We start from the raw sequence: 18,021 nt of genomic DNA on the forward strand, positions 1-18,021 counted from the left end.
AAAATTAGATCAGGAGTGTACAGGTCCTTAAACCCTAGATAAGAAAGCATTATTTATCCTTCATCCCCTCAAACCAATCTTTGCTTTGTTTCTTTTATCTAAATCTTTTGACTGACTAGGTGCCTTTCCCTACATTATTCTGTGCCCCAGTAGCTCCACCTCTGTTCTCCACTACATAACTGAAATCTATGCTAATTGAAATAATAATAGTAATAATAACAACTTTCTTTACATATGCCATTGCATTTCATCTCCACAAAAACTCTTGAAGGCAGGTTGCTCTTGGTTATTGTCCTTTGTACTCAAAGAGGACCAAAATGACATCACTATGTTGGGATTGATGTAGAGTGTATCTGATGTACAGCTGTTCAGACTAATACAAACTTGTGAAGGCTCTACCACAGCTTGGGCACAAAGAACCCAAATTTGAGATTGACAAGGTCTCTAAATTTGTGGATCTTATGTTTCTTTTGAACTGCTCCAAATCTGTTTTTCTCCCAGAGCAAAGTACCTATCTTGAGGTTAGGACACCATTCAGGATGGCCCTGTGCCAGTGTCTCCCATGTCTCACAGTCACTTATCCCTAAGATAAGGTTAAAAAAAAGTTAAGTGCTTTGTCTAGGGTGTTATAGACATGCTTTCCCAACTATCTTTATTATAAACCATTTAGTCACCATAGCTAGAAAAGGAGACTGGGGAAGTCGATGGATTTTCATAGACTAAGAATCCCTTTGCCAGAGACCATGACTTAGTACAACTCCTAATAAATGTGGGGTTTCCTATAAATACTAACTTAAACAATGGGTATATTCAATATTTCTTGTTTTCATCATCAGGATTCTCTTCCTCCCTGTCCCTATGTCACTTAATATAGTCTCCTCCAGCTCTTCCAGTTCTTAGTCCTCTTCATATTTCTGCTTCATTCCTATTTTAATACTTTCTTCCAGACTGCATCCTGGGCCAAGAATTCCCTCAGTCTACCCTTTCTCTCAGCTAATGATGCCTCCTCCCTTCTCGCCTTGCCCATTAGTCAGTAAAGCTTTTTGGATACTGGATCATTCTCAGATGCATTTCTCTTTCTGAGAGAAAGGGAAAAAAAGAAAAGAAAAATGATTCATAGAACTTGACTCTGGGCACTGGAAAGTCATACCTCACCAAGAGAGACGGCGGCAAAGGATCCAGCAGAACTGCCAATGACATTTCAGCTTTTACCTGTTGGTTTTCCAACAGTTAGTGGAAATTATTGTGAAGGAACTCAGGAAAGAATTTGGCCCATTCAGTTCAGAAACAACAGCAAAAATGATTCACTATATTGCAGAAAAAAATTAAAGGAAGCAATGTTACTAGTTCAGCTACTAGTAGGACTCTCATTCACTTATTTGCTCATTTATTCATTCAAGATCTAATGGTCTCTTTGGGAAAAGTCCATTCCAAAAACATTACTCCAAATGGTTCTTCTGTCATCTGATTTATGTGAAATAGACTTAGCAACTAACTTGCAAAGACAAATTCTTAAAGAAACTTTATTAAGCCCAAGAAAGGAAAAAGAGTAATGTCTAATCACTTTACCATTTTGACTACCAAAAGTTGGAAGAGTGGAAAAGAAATAGAGAGTCAAGGGAACAGAGGTGTGTAGGTGTACACTTTGAAAGTTACTATTTTCACATTTCTATGGATTTGTTACAGTCAAGGAGCTAATTGATATGATGTATTCTTTTCAAAGGCCAAAAAAAAACCCAAATGGACTGATCATTATAAGTGCATTTCAGAACACTCATTTTCCTTTATGTGTTTGTAATATAATGGGTATTGCTAAATTTCAACCCATAAAAATTAACATTTATGTATCAGCAAAGAGGTACAGATACATTTTGTAGGTAAGTATTTCTAATAGCACAGTGAAAGGATCATTTGGAACAGACCAAGGAAGACCTGAGTTTGAATCTCTTCTCAGGCTATTAGCTATGTGAATTGGCCAAGTTTCTGCAAAACAGAAGTCTGCTTTCAACATAGGTTACAGGGATACTCTGCCATTGGATCAACAAGTATCAATAGATAAGTTTGCAAATGTCAGTCTAAAGAATTAAAGAAGACCTTAAAAGATATCAAATGGAGCCTGACAAAACCCACAACCTATTCATTGTCATGAATGGCCCTTTCTATTCATCCTGGACCATGCTGTACCTCCCTTGAAAGACCAGAGTGGCAGGGTGTGCCTGTTCAGCCCTCTGTTCAGCTCCAGATGGAATTATCTCTTTGAAAGCAAATCCTTTGAACAGAAAATGTCATATCATTTGGCATTCCCTTTGCCAATACATACACAGTATTTTTTTTTAATTCTGTAACTCAACTTGTTTTCCTATTGGTGATCTGAAGGGTGTGTGAAATATGATGGAGGGGTACAGATAAGCTTTTGTTTTCATTCAAGTTCCTTAATAGCATGCATTATTGCTTATCTAGGCAACAAGAAATCAAACTGTGATCTTGCCGAAATAATCCCTGCAGATCTCACTCAGTTACCCCCTCCTATCTATAAAACTTAAGGCTTTGGCACAGGATACTGCATTTCAATTCCCAGAAGTCAATAGGAAACTAATTCATTTCCAATATGTTTATTTGATCTGAAACAAAACATTTACCACTCCCACTTACTTCACTAGAGATGAATCGTTTCTCTTCATGTTTTGTCCTTAGCTTCTTTCCCACCACATATCTATTCTAACAAAGGTCTATTCGATTTTTAAAATTTCTTTTGTATGTCTGTTATTACATAATAAGGTTGAATCCTATGAAGTATTAAATATGTATAAGATATAGTCCCTATCCCTACAGACTCTAATAGAGAAGAGAAATAAGCCTAGATTGACATGGGGAACCTAAACTTACCCCTTCTTTGAATTTAAGTTTGGTAAGAGCAGAAACTGATCTGATTTTAATCTTTGTATTCCCATCAGCTCTTGAAAGCTATAAATTGTAGCACAGCTGTTGATTGGGAGTTTCCCCACCAGCTCTTTGGGGATTGTTTTTTTTTTACTTTTTCACAGTATTTTGCACAGTACCTGGCACATAGTAGGCACTTAAGAAATGTTTGTTGATTTGACTAGGCACAGAGCAATTGCTTATTTAATTGAAATGGAATTGGATTGAGAAATTATATGTCCAGTCCTTTTTTATTCTTTCTGAAAGAATAAAAAAGAACTAAAGATAAAAAACAAAAACAAAAATCCTTTTAGCCAGATCAAGGGAATCTCTAAGGTCTTTTTTAAGCTCTAATATTCAATGGTTCTATGATTCTAAGCCATACATTTAGAGGTATTTATAAAAATGTGGGGAGACAACTAAGTGCCTCAGTAGAGAGAGCACTGGAATTGAAATGATGAAGACCTAATTTCAAATCTCACTAGATCAGACAATCACTAGATACATGACCCTGGGAAAATCACTTTACCTATGGTTGTCTTAATTGTAAACCTTAAAATTTCTTAGACTTGTGAATGTTGGAAATTTCACCATTGGAAGGTTTCATGCTTTTAGGGAATTTCCTACTGATAGTGGGAACTCTATTGGAATGTGAACCCCATTGGCATAGGAGGTTCCTCCTCCTCCCTTCTTAAGATTACTTTAGGACAGAAGAAACCTTTTGCTGAACAATGGAAAGGGCTTTGACCTATGCTTAAGCATAGAACAGGAAGTTCTTTGAGTCATGATTGATTTTAGAATTGATACAATAGAGATACTTGGAATGACAGAACCAGGTCTTGGAACTTCCAATCTCCACCCTGCTCAGGGTAACAGGATTTAGGAAGGGCTGCAGCAAGGGATCAAGATTTAATTATTTGAGAATATGACCTTCAAAAGACATGTGCAAAGCCACAGACCTCTGGGCGGTCCTGAGTTAAGCTAGAGCCACCATTGACACAGGGAAGACATGGACAGTGATTGGTAGATGTGAGAACTGAGGGGAGGGAACTTGGATGGTTTCCTTAAAGATAGCAGGGTCTGAGGACTGAGGGGTGGTTGGAGAGGTTTTGCTCTGAGAGGTTGTGCTCTGAGAAGCTTGCTATGAAGGAAGCTGGAAGTGGAGGCCCCTGAGACTGTTTCTCCATTTTGGTCACGTGAGTGATAGGAACTGATCTCTTTTCTTTGCCTCAGCTATCTAAGGGCTTGGGCCTTTTGGCCCAGCCTAATTAGAGGGGGTATTTAAGCCCTATTCCCTTCTCTCCCCTTTCTCTCTCTCTCTCTCTCTCTCTCTCTCTCTCTCTCTCTCTCTCTCTCTCTCTCTCTCTCACCTTTCTTCCTCCTGTTTGTAATTAAACTCCATAAAAGGTTGACTGCTGACTTGAGTTTTCATTAAGGAATTACATAGCTGAATTCCTTGGTGACCTTAAATTAAAATATATCAGTCTTTTAAAGTGATTTCCTTGTCACATAATCCACTGGAGAAGGAAATGGTATCATTGCCAAGAAAATTCTATATGCTGTCATTAAGAGTCAGACACAAATGAATGACTAAACAAAAATAAAAATGTGAAATAATGCTTAGCTGAAAGAGGGAGGGGGGAAGGGAATTTGATAGAGTCTTAAGAAGCAGAGCAATACTGTGGAAGAGAGTTGGATTTGGCATTAGAAAGAACCAGATTTAAATCTTATCTCAGATGCTGTGTGACCTTGAGCAAGTCGCTTCTATAGTCTAAAGTTCCCTACTCAATATTTCCTAAAATACTGACTTCAGAGAACTGTTGTGAGTCTTCTCTATTACAATCATCTTTGCAAAGTACTTTGAAATTTTAAAGCATGTCAATTATTCCATTTGCATCAAGTTAAGACAATGATTTTTTTAAATCATCTAGCTATTTAATTTCTTCAACTTAGCAACTGAAATTGAAGCAAAGTAAGTTCCTTGGGAAGGAAATATGGTACAGTGGAAGGAGGGCTGAGTTGAAAGTAAGAGGACCAGGTTTGAATTCTGGCCCTGACACTTATGAACCCTGGACAAATCCCTGAATTACTCAGGGCTTCAGTTTCATCATCTGAAAATGAGAAAGTTGGACTCGGTGATCTTGAAGGTATTGAGATATTGGATTTAGAGTTGGAAGAGAACTTAGAGGCCATCAGGTCTAATATTCTAATTTTATAGATAACAAGAATAAGCCACATAGATATTATGCATCAAGGTCACACAGGAATTGAGACTAATTTTGAACTCTGGTCTTTCTGACTCCAAGACTAGGACTCTATGTTTTAATGCTACCTATTCTCCCCCAGCTCAAAATCTCTGGTCCCATGATAAAGGAAAAGAAGGATCTGTATTACATGCCAGTGGAATAGAATCATATTACCTTCAAGGTAGAAAATTTCTTAGAGGTTATCTCCTACAGATCCTAGCTAATAAGGACATCTTCAGCATACTCAGATGGACTTTGTCTGCTATAAATCTATACTTATGATTTATGTCTATGTCTCTTCTGTACTTGAGTCCTCCAGGGCTATGATCATGTCTTGTTCATTTTAAATACTTCATAAGGCTTAACATTCTATGTAATAAACACAATAATTTCTTGTTATTGAAGTGGAAAACATAATTTGCATAAGGTAACTCAAGGACATAGTACCAAAATACTTTTTTTTTTCATTCATCCAATTATAGATTTGTAGATCTTTAGATAATTGGAGTTGTAAGGGGCATTAATTATTATCTAATCCCAACATCTCACTTATAGATGAATAAATTGAGACTTAAAAAGACATGAAATCACTTGGCTAAAATCACTTGCCTAATAGAAATCTTACCTCAAAGTGACATACCTGGGGCTTGAACCCATCTGATTCCTAGTCCAATCTCCTCATTACACCATGATATCTCCTGGGAAATAAATCAAGGTCCCTGTTAGTAATGAAAATAGATTTAGCAAGCCTATTTTCTAGTTGTTGGTTACATTAAGATTCATTTAGCTTTGAATATGTTGAAACTACCCTCCTGACATAAGAATTTGGACACATTTTTTTCATGGTGTATCAGAAAATCTCCCTGGTTCATTACTCGACCCAAGTATACCCCCAATTTTAATAACTCAGTTATTTTGCTTCCCAAATAATATTCCTCCCCCTGCAAGCACTCAGACTAACAATTATGTGAACGTACAAAATGTTCTATTTTTATGAAACTTTTTAAAAGAATTCATATGCAACCCTATCCTATTAATCAAGTGCTCTTACCTTTTTTCCTATATCATGAACCCCTTTGAAGCCTGGTGACAATCCCCAATTGAAAAATGGTAATAGGATATGAACAGGCAATGCTCAGATGAAGAAAGTAAAACTATCTTTAGTCATATAAAAAATGGTTCAAATCACTCTTAATTAAATAAATGCAGCTTAAACCACTTCACATCTATCACACTGGCTAGATAAAAAGGGGAAATGACAAATGTTGGAGGGGATGTGGAAAAATTGGGACACTAACACACTGTTGGTGGAGTTGTAAACTGATACAATCATTCTGGAGAATAATTTGGAATCATGCCCCAAGTGCCATAAAACCATGCATGTCCTTTCACCTAGCAATACTACTACTAGGTCTGTATCCTAAAGAGCTCAAAGATAGATAAAAAGGACCTTCTTGTACAAAAATATTTATAACAGCTCTTTTTGTTGTGGCAAAGAACTGGAAACCAAATAGATGATAATCAATTGGGAAATGACTGGACAAGTTAAGGCATACATTTATAATGGATTACTATTGTGCCATAAAAAAATGGCAGGCAAGATGATCACAAAAAACCTGGAAAGACTTATCTAAAATGACATAAAATGAAGTGATCAGATCCGGGGAAAATGTTGTACACAGTAACAATAGTGTATGACTATCAACTTTGAATGACTTAACTATTATCAATGATTCAAGGATCCAGGATAACTCCCAAGAACTCATGATAAAAAAGGCTCTCGACTACCATAAAAGGAACAGATGGAGTCTGAATGCAGATTGAAGCATACCATTCTTCACTTTATTTCCTCTATAAATATTTCTCTAATGTATTTGATATACGTCTTGTTTCACAACATGATGAACATGGAAATATATATTGTATGATAATATATGTACAACCTATATCATATTCTCTGCCTTCTTAGGGAATGGGGAAAAGTAGGAGAGAAAGAAAGAACATGAATTGTAAAATGTCAGAAAAAGAGTATTAAAAATGCATTGACAAGTAATCTGGAGAAAATTAAAAATTAAAAAAAGAATAATGAAGTCAACAGACCCCTTCTCAGAATAATGTTTTTAAATTATTTCAGGAAGTACTAAATTTGTTAGACATTAGTAAAAGTAGATGCATTTTTTCCTCATTCAAGTTCATGTGCACCTTGAAATCTATCCATGTGCCATTTAAGAACCTCTGTTTATAGACAGACCTCTTCCCTAAAAATAGCCCTAATTTCCCTTTTCTAGAAGGTATCAAATAACTCCCACTTTGGAAAGGTCCCTCATTCCTATGACTTACGGAAGTGAAGTTCAAGCTACTTGGAAAGTCCCTTCTTTCCTTAGTCTATAAGATTCCCTGATGTTCCAATCTCTTGGCCTTTGTTCTAGATATCTACCATGTTGCTGTCATTGAAGCTATATCTCTTTTATCTCTTTCATTCAAGGTTCCATCTCCATTGCCTTTTTCTCTCTAATTGAGGTCCCATATCTACAAAAGATTGGTGCTTATAATGTATTTCAGTTCAGGCCCCTCTCCAGGTCCTCATCTTTCTCACTACTCCCATTTCCATCTAGTGTTGACTACTATCTTTGGTTCATTGCCCTGCTACCTCTAGGTCATAGATTTCTAAATCCCAATTTATATCTTCCATCAGAAGCCCATGATCCCCTTTATGTAGAAGCAGTTTCTCTCTTGTACACATACTCTGGGAGCTTCTGATGCATAATAAATAAGTTATCTTATTCCTCTTGGCACATACCAAACTACATCAAGTTTAAGGTTATAACTTTACACTTCTTGGAATCATAACACCACAGAAACTTAGAATATATCTTGAAGATCAACAAAAACAGAAATTCTCAAACTTTTTGCAGGCCATAGGTCCCTTTGGCAATCCATGAAACCTATTGGTTCCTCGGAATAATATTTTGTGAATGCATAAAGTAAAATACATAGGATTATAAAGTAATTTCTGTTAAAATATAGTTAAAACTAGATTACAAAACAGTCATAAAATATTTTTAAAATATATTTATGGATTTCAGGTTAAGAATACTTGAGTTTGATCTCTTTTACCTTTTTCTCTCTGAGTTAGTTTGTCTGAAGCATATTCACTAACCAGTTGTTACATCTAGCTCTATCCTATTGCTAAACTCTTTGTTATTCTAAGCTACTGTATCGAATGTCCTTCTAGGAGTCACCTCACTTCAAAATGATACAAAAGATTTCCTAGAGACCATCTGCAATACAAGAGAGCTATCACATTCCAATTAATGTCCTCAAGGAGCATTCTATTTTACTTCTTGCTAGCATATTAATTGCCTTTTAATTTAATTAAATTTTTAAAGGCAAACATAGAGTATTGGGACTTTAACATAGGGATAAGGCTTCTCAAGAGAGGAAAAGAACTTTCATCAAGTTCAAACAAGGATACTCAAAACAAATTCTCCTGAAAGGAGATTAGTATAAATCTAATAGTCTAGAATGCCCTTAAAAGACTTGTATACTAGTACCAGGATTTCTAGTCATTTGTTGCTATTTTAATTCATAACAATTCTGGGGAATCTCTTTATAATTCATAACAGTGTTGGAAACTATCTTCAGAAATGACCTAAGGACTGTTCTTCTTGAAACTGATGGGATCGACCAGTTGCCTTCTTGTGGTACAGCTGACCTAGCATTGATTTCATAACTTAAAATAATAAGATGGGATCTTAGTTCAATTTGGAAATTCACTCATAAGCTCAGTTGCCAACTCTGGTCATATAGCTTACTGGGAAAAGAGAAGCAAGTGTAACAAACAAAGCTATTTTATGAGATGCTGTTTCCCTTATCTTCTTTATAGAACTTATAAGGAAAGATGCAGGCCATTTTAAACAGTCTGTGGCAGCTAGTTAAACTCTCTGAAGATAGTCCAAAAAGATCATAAGAAGCTAATTTTTGTGCCTATTTCTTTTTTGAAAGCTAAGAATAAAATGTAGCTTTCCACCTTCAAGATTTCCTCTGAAAATAGAACCATGTAGATGATAGACTGTCAGCTTAGAAAACAAATGCCTTAGCATTAAATTTCTTCTTACATATTATTTCATCCAAAGACAATTAACAACTAAAATATCAAAGAACTATCTAAAAAATCAGAAAAAAATGGTCACATCTTTCTTCTCCCAGAGCTCTATAGCTGCTTTAAAACTTAAAGACTGAATGTAATAAAATATTCTTATATTGGACATTTAACTTAACCTGAAATTTATAATGATTATTCTGATTAGTTGCCATATGACATAAACATTAAATTTGTGCATATGTGTGTATATTTTTAGGTTTTGAATACCCAATAAAAGAGGAAGGGAAAGGGAAAAAAAAGGTAGAAAAGGAACCAGACAGAACAAAGGGGTGAGGTGAAATGAGGCAGTAAAAGGAAAAGGAAGGAAGGAAGGAAGGAAAGGAGGAAAGAAGAAAGAAAGGAAGGAAGGAAGGAAGGAAATTGGGAGGGAGAGGGACAGAGAGAGATTTCAGATTCATATAATTTAATATAATTAACAATAAATATAAGAAATAATAACACAATATAATTTCATATAATTTTCTTCAAAGACACTGTGTGCATTGGTGGGGAGGTATGGCCCAAACTTGGGGTTGGACTATTATATTTTTATTATTCCTATTCTTGCCATTTTTCTATTGCTGATGCAATTTCCCTTCTAAGAACATAGAGACATACTTTTTTCAATATTCTATCCTACCTCATAAGGCAGGAACCTGAATTGGAAAGAGTTAATTTGATGATGCCCATGATGATGCTGTCTTAAAAAATCTACTTGTAAAAAAGGACAACTTTCCCATTATAATGGTTAAATTGGTGTTTTGACTAAATAAGAGAGTTATAAAAATGTGGTCCCTGATTATTATCCCTTAAGTCAGGAAAACTGTTAGCAGTTTTTAACAATTTTGTTTAATTGGAATATTAGTAAAAAGAGGGAAATGTAGAAAGAGGTAAGGACACTGCTTAGCCTACCCTAAATGCTGTTCTGGTAAAATGAAGCTCTCCCCCCAACAGAATTCCAATCTCTACATGGGAATCCTAGCCACTCACCAACAAACTGAGCAGGATCCAGGCAGAAAAATCCTCCATGAGCTAAGGTCACTGAGGCAGCAGTGAACCCAACAAGAAAGTCCCCAACTCCAAGAAGCTCCAAACCTGACAGTCAAAGTCCCAAAGCCAAAAACTCTAATTGAAAGGCCCAAAGCTCCAAGTCATAGTCGAAGTCCAAAAGCCCCAAGAAGCTGTCCTCCAAAGAAGAACTCCAAAGGAGAAGATCCAAGAAGTAGAGGCTCCAAAGAAGAACTCCAGAGGAGAAGTTTCAAGGAGAAATCCCTTAGACAGGAAGTCCAGGACTTTTTATAGTCCTTTTTCTACATCATTTCCTGTCCCTTCTCCACTTTACAGGAACCAATTGCAGTCTTTCAATTTGCCTAGCACTGCCCAGGGGCTGGGCAATGGCTTCTATAGTCACCCATTCTAGCAAGTGATTTGTGAACTCTCATACTTAGTGACTGGTGAGGTACTAAGTAGGGGTACTTAAGTTGTTGATTGATTAACTTTAAAGTTTCTGATTGGTAGACAAAGAGAGTTTGATTCACTCTTCACACCATCTGATGACAAATTTCTGTTGAAGGGAAAGGAAAAATTGGAAAAAAAGAGGAGAGAGGAGGGAAGGAGAGAAGAACCAATACTGCCTCAATATCTGGAAGTGTTCAACAACAGATAGTATCAGAAAATGGGCAAAGAAGTGGGTTAGCAAAGAAAGTGGGCCCCTTCCACACAGTGACTGCTCCCCTCAGTGATGGCTCTGGGTCCCTGGCTGGAAGCAGAAGCAGTGCTCTGGGGCTCAAGAATGTTCCTGTGAATATTGGGTTCAGAGTTCTGGCATCTGAAGGATGTTGGTGGTGGTTTTTTGACTTGCGTAGACATACTCCCTCCCATGTTTCTCTCAGGATACCTTGTTGCTTCAGTTACAATGGTTTTCCTGCCCCTTAAATGGCACCTATCATTTCTCTTCATACTTGCTACAATAAAGCTAAAATGACTTTTTCCAATGCCCTCAGCTTCCAGGTTCTTCTCCTTCCCTCATGACAACACTATATAAATTTATGTGTATATACATATATATAGTAAATATTTTTATACCCTTTTTTAGGATGTGAACACAGTGAAAGAAAGCACTTTAAAAGCTTCCTCCAAAGCTCAACTCAAACTTCTTATAGACCTGTACTACCAATTCTTGACCCTATCTCCAACTGCTAGTGTTCTCCCTCTCTAACAACTTTAATTTTAACTATTTTGTATGTATAACTATCCATTCCACATCAGATATCCACATATCCACATCCACTTTCACCATAGTAGTTTCCTTATATTGTGGGTTGGCATAAGAAATTAAATGGGATTGGGGGTGGGGGGAAGTTTTGCAGGAGCCATAAGCAACACACAAAGGCCAGCAGATAGCACAGAAAAAGTTTAGAAACTCAGAAATGTATAAAATATATTTATCATATTATATGATATTAACATATTTTAACTTTTAACATATATACAATTTTTAAAAATTAAAATAATTAAAATTAAAATTTGAGAAAAGAATGTAAAAGCCAGCAGATGACACAAAAGAATAGAAATGTAGAGGTATATAAAAAAATTTAGTAGTTCACAAATGCATACATGTATATACTGTTGTTTTCTTAGTATCTTTTGTGATACATGCATTATGCTCAGTATTATTCTCAAATTTGTTTCATTTTTAAAATTTTCATATTTATTTCATTTTTTCTTTTTCCTACAGTATTTTTATTTAACATTAACCTATATATTGCCTACAATCAAATACTTAACCCAAATTTTACAACAAAATACTTTAAACAACCCAGAAAAGAACAAGAAAAAATTCAGACTTCTTCTGTGGTACAAAGGGAGAGTCAAAAAAATTTCCATGGATTTTCCAGATTCTAGGGGTACCTGTGCCACTAATTCCCAGGATGTGGAAGAGATACTTATGTTAGTATTTTCAATGTAATTTGTAATGTAGATATATATTTGCTATATACTAACATATGTATATATTAACTCAGGGAGGAGGAGTATCTCTGGTATGGAGGGTTTGTTATACCCTTCTAGGGCAGCTCTCCAGCCTCTGACCCTCACCTGACACCCAGCTCTCACTTGTGGCTCTTAGTAGCTGCTAACATGCGGCAGTGGCCACACCCCGGGCAACAGCTTCAACAGGCCGGCTAAACCTTGTGAGGGTAGCCATCAGGTTGTCGATCCCTGGTGAACCAGGGCTTTGCTCACCCATCATGTGAAGACTGCTTCAGCTGAACAGAGGGAAGAAACCAATAAGAAGGTTCAATGGCTGAGATGGTGACGCAGCAAGGCACTGTGGAGTGCTTAGGGCTTGTTGGAGCACAAAAGACAACAGGGCCATCCAATGCAGCTGAGGAAGTCTCCAGATGTGATGACTTTTTGTGCCACTGGACCCAGACTTCCAACACCGAGAGAGTGGGAATGTCTCTGTGCATCAACTTTTCTACTTAATTCTCCTTCACGAACAAGTGTCTTTGTGCACATTCATCTATGAAAACACACAAAGACATGTCATTCTCTGTTACCAAGAGACTACTACCATATAAACTCCTGACTGTTGTTTTTGTCTTTGAATCCTTAGTACTTAGCAAAGTACTTGGAACATAATAGGTGCTTAATAAAATATTTGTTGATTGATTGATTTATTGATTGAGCCCTAGATTCTTTATTCAGGAGCTTTTCTACTGTTTGATAACAGTTTCAGTTTTCTCTTACTACTTTCTTCTAAAATAGTTCATTAAAATATTCTTTATCTTGAAAAAAGAAAAGAAAATACATTTCTTTCCTTGCATCCCTCTCACCCCTAAATATACCATGTGGGAAATGGGATGTAAAGAAATGATCCAACTAACAGTTTGAAAGCATATTATTATAATGCATTTTATTGACTCTATCTGCTGAGAAACTGCTTTGAGGTAAATAATATTCTGCATAGAACTTCTTTCCCTACCATACACCTTCCTAGAATCCATCATTCTGCTTATAAGGCATTATATATTTTTTTCCTAAATGCAAAATTGCAGTACTATGGTCTTCATTAAACAAACTTGTGTGTTTTACCACCAATAAACCTATTTGAAGTGCATGCAAACATTTCTAACCAAGTTTCAGTTCTCTTTCCTACCTATACCCTTCCTGCTTCAACCTAAAGAGAAAACAAATCCTTCTATTGCTTCTTAAGTTACTGAGTTCTAAAAGCAGCTAGCTGACATAGTTGATAGAGTGGGGGCCTCAAGTCAGGAACCCTCATCTCTCTGACTTCAAATATGATCTCAGACATTTCCTAGCTGTTTGACCCTAGGCATGTCACTTAACCCTATTTGCCTCCATTTCCTCTTCTATAAAATGATCTGGAGAAGGAAATGGGAATACACTCTAGTATCTTAGCCAGGAAAACCTCAAATGGGATCATGAAAAGTCTAACACAACAAGATGACTGAACAGCAACATTATATTTCAAGTAGTGCAAATCAAAGCCCATCATACTTTCTGTCTCAGTCCCTGATCCCTGGTTCAGATATGGTGACTGTAGATTCTTTAAAAATATCTTTTATTCAGATATTGTGTTTCCATGCCAGAAGAGCCCTTCTCCTCCTCTAAGGATTAAGAGCTGGCAAAGCACTGAAATTTCATTCTAATTGGTTCTAAAATCTTGGGAAATTGGCCTGAGGCAAATAGAATAGATTGGGATTATTTCTATTATCTGAGGTTTTTTCAAGTTGGAGGTGGATCATAGAAATCAAGTATTTTTCCCACTTACCCAAGACAGTGACTCCTAGAAAGGCCAGAGGAGAGGTTGTAAACAAGTTTTACAGTTGTTGCATTCATTAATATGCATACAAGAATATGTGTGTATATACATCTATATACACATATATGTCCTCATTAATATTCATACACACATACAAACTATAAGAATGATATAAAGTAAATCTTGATATATTAGTTTAGAGATAAGAAGTGGAGAAGCTGGCTTGAGAAAGAATTGGAATTTGAAACAAATCTGAGACAGAGTGTCAGTTTCAAATGTTGACGGTGTGTGAGAGAGGTATAACAGTTTTTCTGTGGCAGTTGCTCTTGGGGAGTGGGCAGTTGCTCTCTCTCTGAGTTCTGGGAGCAGGTGACATCATCTTTTCTCTCTCTCTCCTCATTGTCTGAAGGTAGAAGGAAAGGAAGGAAAAGCCTAAAGGAGCTAAGTGATTTATTTTTCCAACTTGGGAAACACTAGTGACTGTCTATTGCTATTTCATAGATTGTTTTATCTCTGAAAAGGCCAAAGAAAAACCTGGTCTTTGATTTGGACTCTGGTTCTTGTTGAGGCTTAGCCAGCTAGCCTTTGTTATTTTTATTACTTGGAGACAAAGTTAAGAACTATATACTTCTTATAAGGATAATAGTGTTAGTTTATTGTAGAATAGGGAACTTTTGGGTTAGATCAGGAAGGATCAGTATAGCCTGTGGAAGTAGGAGAAGCCATTCCTTGTAGAACCAGAGAATTGTATTTTGGATGGAGTTAGAATCCCTTAGAGTTAGAAATCCTTTTATATCTTTGTATTCTCAATAAATAGTTTATTTTTGTATAACAAGTGTCTCCTTAGCATCCTTGCACCTGGCCCTGAAGAGAATCTCATTTATGAGCTTCACTTCACTTATGTAAACTGAAGGTATTTTGTAAGCACAGCAAGCAGAGTATCTAATCAGTTTATATCCATAATCAATTAATTGAGTCATTATTTTTTCAAAACACAACATATTTATTAAAAGGTCATGAATAATATAATAAATGAAGTATAATTTCCTTGCTCCCCTTGCAATTTGTAATCTAATTAAGAAAATAAAAAAGTTGTTGGGCAAATCACTTTGGGGGCAGTATTTGTGTACTTATGACTTTGTCGCCCAAGTGAATGTGTGACAAGCTAACTCCTCTAGCAATGGAAGTCAGGACCTGTTCTGCAATTTATAATCTTAGAGGAGGAATTCTCAACTTTTTTGTACCATCGGCTCTTTGGCAGTCTGATGGAACTGTTGAATCCTTTCTCAGAAAAATATTTTTAAATGCATGATTTGGGGAAGAAAAAGTATTATAGAAACCAAATCTTAGTGAAAATGAAGATAAAATATTCTTCCTTTCCAAATGAACCTATGGGCCCCAGATTAAGAATGCCTTATGGAATTTTCAAGGACACAGGGAGATTTGGTGACTTTCCTAAGGTCACAGAGTCATTAAGTATCAAAGGAAAGGTATGATTCTTATCTCTGAATTCAGAAGACTGATCTCTACCTGGAAGTTAGGAGATGTTTGATAAATTCTGGTTGATCAATTATTAGCATAGGGACACACTTGTTAAGATATTCTCTCTCTCAATTCAGATTAGCAATTTTTCTATAATGTATAGTCTAGGATAGCATTGGAAAAGTATTGGCATGCCTGTGGAGCTGGTACTTGGCGAGCTGCTCCATTCCCCGTCCTCTCAAAATCTAAGAATTTTTTTTTGCATGCCCCATCATCTCTGTCCAGTCACCTAAAGGGGGCACTTCCTCCCTCTGTTCTCTGGGGTAATGTGGGGAGTTCATGGACAGCTTAAAGTTGCAATTTGAGTACATGAATTTGAAAACTTTAACCAATGCTGGTCTAGGAGATCACTTGAAGCTCTAAGATATCAAGTAAAATACCCAGGATCACTAAAGTCAGTAGGTGTCAGAGGGTGAAACTTGAGCCAATCTTTCTGACTCCTGATAGGAACAACTATCTAGCCATTATACTACATTGTCCCAGGTATAAATATGTGTGTGTGTGTGTGTGTGTGTGTGTGTGTGTGTGTGTATGAGTATACAGTGGCATAGTTAAATGAGAACAAGACTTTAAACCTGAAAAGACAGGGGCAGTAATTCCAATTCCAGTTCTGATTGGTACTAGCTATATGATCATAGGCTAGTCATTTAGCCTCTTTGAGACTTAATTTCCTCCTCAATAAAATGGGGATAATAAAACATACTGCATACTTTACAAGGGTGTTATGAAAAATTGTCTAGAATGTATTCTCTGACCTAAAATTAATTTTATTCATCAGTTCAAATAATTCTAATGTTAGTTTACTTTTATCTGCATAGGTTATACCATACAAGTTTATTATAATACTCTTGTTTGAAAAAATATCTTGGTTATATGTTTAATGTCTAGAAATGCTCATTTCTGCAACTGATACCAAAGTCCATCATTATTTTAAGGCTGGGAAATGAAGGGGAACAGGGATTTTTCATGTTTTGATAGGGTGGGGTCTGAGCTGTGGGACTAAGGCAGAAGGTAGAGAGCTGAGGAAACTTTGGAGCTGGGAATATAAGGGCATAGTTAAATAAGAACTGGTCTTAAAATCTAGAGAGAGGGGAGAGAGGGAAAGGAAAAGAGTTGGGGGGGGGAGAGAGAGAGAGAGAGAGAGAGAGAGAGAGAGAGAGAGAGAGAGAGAGAGAGAGAGAGAGAGAGGTTCAAACCCCAGCTCTGATTGGTACTACCTGTGACTATAGGCAAGAAATTTTACCTCTTTGAGGATCAATTTCCTCTTGAGTAAAATAAGAATAATGAAACTTATGCAATATAATTTACAGGGTTGCTGTGAGAAAACAATTTTCTATTTGTTCTCTGATTGGAAATATAATTTAGCATACATGTTGAACCTATTCATCTGGAAAAGTACAAGATGGAGAATGGTTACATGGCAAAGAAAGAGAAGTATTCATCAATTAGACTCCTGAAATCCCATAGTCAAATACTCCAGGCACAAAATCTGTAGTTAGCATCAGAAGTGTTAGAAATACCCCAAGCGATAATATTTAAACCATAACAAAAATAATTTATTTTAAAATCCTCTTTCCATTTCACTTACCAGCTTCATCTCTCTAATAAATGGGTAACCTTTTAACCTTAATTTTCTGTTCAGACTGTCTTAAGATACTTTTTGGGGGAGAGTGGGGGGAGTGGGTATACCTTCTTACCTTCTGTCTTAGAATCAATATTGTGTATCAATTCCAAGGTGGAAGAGTGGTAAGAACCAGGCAATTGGAGTTAGGTAACATGCCCAGGGTCACACAGTTAGGAAGTGTCTGAGGTCATATTTGAACCCATTTCAGCTGTCACTTCTAAAGAAACCCAGTTAGAAATATAGATATCTTGAGATGGCTAAACATTCTAGGTACTACGATGCGTTAAAACTACACAAAATCCCCACCTGATATCTCTTACTTCTGGAAAATGCCCAACTTTAGATCTTCATTCAAAAGCTTTTTGGTTTGGCTACATGTCATATCCATGGATATTTTCAGCCCAATGTCCTATAACCAGTGGTGGCATCTGATAGAAAGCATCTGAATGACTACCCGGATTCCAACTTCAGGAGCCCAGGGCTATGCCCTACGGTAGCAAATTTTTCTTAACAAACTTCTTTACATAGCTTGTGTCTATGAATCTCTAATCAAATCCAAATGTGATCTTTTTTGATGTCAGTGTTTGCACTGAAGGTCTTTCCAGTGATCTTAGCCTCTTTGTAAAGAATAATTATAATTCTCATATATGGCACTTTAAGGTTAACAAAGTGTTTTCCTCATGGCACACCTACCTGGTATGTGGTACAAATTTTATTATCTTCATTTTGCAAATGAGGAAATTGAAGCCCATGGAGTTTA

General features: G+C 36.4%; 1 long non-coding RNA gene across 1 annotated transcript in view; it reads right to left on the reverse strand.

Annotated features, from left to right (window-relative positions):
* LOC103099785 (uncharacterized) overlaps nt 1-12,827 on the reverse strand; it is a 51,667-nt gene extending 38,840 nt beyond the window's left edge. The window contains exons 1-2 of the long non-coding RNA XR_008916607.1: nt 12,553-12,827; nt 5,791-5,863 (exon numbers count right to left, since the gene is read on the reverse strand). This is a non-coding gene — a long non-coding RNA (uncharacterized LOC103099785). The remainder of the gene's footprint in view (nt 1-5,790; nt 5,864-12,552) is intronic.
* Between the last annotated feature and the right edge of the window lie 5,194 nt (nt 12,828-18,021).

The sequence above is a fragment of the Monodelphis domestica genome, chromosome 2, assembly GCF_027887165.1.
Source record: "Monodelphis domestica isolate mMonDom1 chromosome 2, mMonDom1.pri, whole genome shotgun sequence".
Taxonomy (NCBI): Eukaryota; Metazoa; Chordata; class Mammalia; order Didelphimorphia; family Didelphidae; genus Monodelphis; species Monodelphis domestica.